This window comes from Nematolebias whitei, chromosome 19 (genome assembly GCF_014905685.2).
Source record: "Nematolebias whitei isolate Nwh7 chromosome 19, NemWhi1, whole genome shotgun sequence".
Classification (NCBI taxonomy): Eukaryota; Metazoa; Chordata; class Actinopteri; order Cyprinodontiformes; family Rivulidae; genus Nematolebias; species Nematolebias whitei.
Window position 1 is genome coordinate 40,330 of NC_056516.1, and position 2,642 is coordinate 42,971.

Genomic DNA, 2,642 nt, shown 5'->3' on the forward strand with positions numbered 1-2,642 from the left:
TTGTAATAAACCTTTGGATGTTCATGCTTCCCTTGCGTGACCTTGTCAGCAGCTGGGAAACCAGCAGGTCCCGTGCAGGGGTCGTACTCCCTGATCAAAGCTTCACACAGAAGGTTGTAATCCCTTCTCGTGGCATCAGGTTGACGCTCGATGAAGGTGAACACCTCTCTGTCCTAAGTGAGCCTTATCAGACTGATTTTATCCTCAACCGTAGCATTAGGATAACCACTCAGTCTGAAATCAAGGTCATTCAGATACGCTTTTGTTCCAGTTGAACCCATTTGGCCAGGTACAAAGCGTTGTACATATTTTGAGAGTTTTTGAAGATCATCTATTGAAAGAGGAAGTTTCAATGGTCTCTCTTGCCTGCTTGGTAGTGGAAACCTGTTCAGGTCTGTCCCTGCTACTTTAGGTAAGGGTGGAGGTGTGTGTGATGTAAGGAGATTTGGGTCTGAAGCCCAGTGTGTCCCCACATTCTGTCCATGCCTCTCACCATATTTCCGTTCTGCATGGTAAAGTTGTGTTTTAAGCGCGTCTATCTCAGATTTGCATCAGCTCAGAGCATTTGATGCTTCTTGCAACTGTTGTTGTAGAGCATCGTTGTCTGAGCACAACTTTTGGTACATGACCTCCCTTTCCTTTAATTTCTCCTCATATGAGTGAGCTTGTAAAGTAAGGTGATTTTGTGAGAGCTCCCTCTCACGTTTTAACTCATGTGCACTGGTCTCTTCAGCAAGTTTAGACTGTGCCATGAATTTGAGATAACCCTCTCTGTCTGCTGCATATGCTTTAGACAGCATGTCATTTTGTTCAACCTATTGATCCAATTTGTCTTTGAGAAGCAGAGAAATTTTTGCTAACCGTTCAAGGCTCAGCTTTTTATTCTCTGCCACCGTGGCATTTTCCGCTAAACTTTTCAGTACCGTAGCTTTCTGAATTTCATCCATCTGTTCTAATGGTGTGTCAATTATCGGGTTTGTTAAAATATGTAAAGCTCCCTGGATTATGTCATCTTCTGACTGGGAGTCTGAAAGGTTAATGTTTTTCTCCTCTTTTTCCATTATCTCTTTATTTATTTTATTTAAACAAATAGACAGGAAGATGTTGTGTTTTTAGGTGGTAAAATAAATCAGAAAAGTTTCCTTTTTCTGATATAGTTACTCTTATTTAGTGTTTTAGCAATTAAACGTGTATTTTCCTTTCAGCAATTGAGTAAACTTATCAACTCTGTGATTATCTAGACTGTATCTTTCAAAAGTTCTTAATTTTTCATTTTGCACCTCCTTTTGAGGATTTATCAGTGAATGAAAAATTTCTTAGTAAACGCCTTCTCTGGGCATAAATACTTTAATCTGTCATAGCTCTGCTCTCTGTCAGCTCCTCTGTCATGCTGCACACTCAGTAATCACTCAACTCATGTCACCTGTCACCGCTCATTATCCCACAGCTCCACCACCTGGTCCAGTCAGTACTTAAGTTCACTCATTCCTCTCAGTCTGGGCCAGATTCTCTATCCTGTCTCATCAGCAGTAGACTTTCCAGCATTCCATTGATTGACTCATCACGTTCATGACCCTTGCCTTGACCACGACCACGCTTCTGCCTCAGCCCTCGTCTGCTTTTGCTCATCTGATCAGGTACCGACTCATGCTCTTGTTTTTTGACTCTCTTTTTGGATCACGTACTGGATACTTCTGCTGAACAACTGACTTCACGGTATGAACTCTGCCTTTCCCTTCTGACTGTTTTATGGATCACGGATTAAAGGTCAAGCTCATTTTGTATCACGGACTTATCCTTACCCCTGAATCTGATTCCCACAGATTCATTTCCCCAATTAGTCTCTTTCCCCCTGCATCTACTAACTTTTATCTTTTAATTGCAAGCCTGTGGGACTCCGTTCCAGTGGACCTTAACATCAGTCTACTTCTACTGGCAGCCCGCCACTACAACACTACCCAATCAGAAGATCGGAACCAGCCCAGAACAGGACCAACTCCAGAGTTTACTTTAGTTCACAATAAATCTTTTAACCCTCTCAGTGGTTGTTGTTGTTGTTGTTTGCGATCCGGCCTCTGGTTCATGACATAATCACTTTTTAAATGTAAGATGCAGTACAAATCAGCTTGAGGAACGTTTATCAACTCAAAAATGCTTCTGACAGAAATAATAATAGTGTTTAATTTCACCAAACTATCCTAAACACGAAGTGAAACTGTGATTTCAAGTTTCCAACAAGAGGTGGCAGTGTAACCTTATTTATTTTAACCTGTCACTGTTAGTGACGACCAGTAGGAGTCGCGATGACTTCCTGTGGCTTTGGTGACATCCGGTCGTTAGCCGTTAGCTTAAGAATTTAGCATCGGCTAGCGTGGTCCAAAAACACCATTTAATGACGGATTTAAAACTTAAACGTGGCAAAGTTTCAGCAATTAGGCTTTTAATAATTGGATCAGCGGTTCAGAACCAACTTTATAGCATTTTTCAACTTTAAACAACAGATTGAAATTCCCTATGAAGACGAGCTTCATTTCCGGGTCACGTGACTGAATCAACCAATGACAGAGCAGTGGGGGGGTGGGTTTTACAACCTGACATCAGAGGAAGTGACGACAGACACGTCACTCGCCTCTCAGCGAATC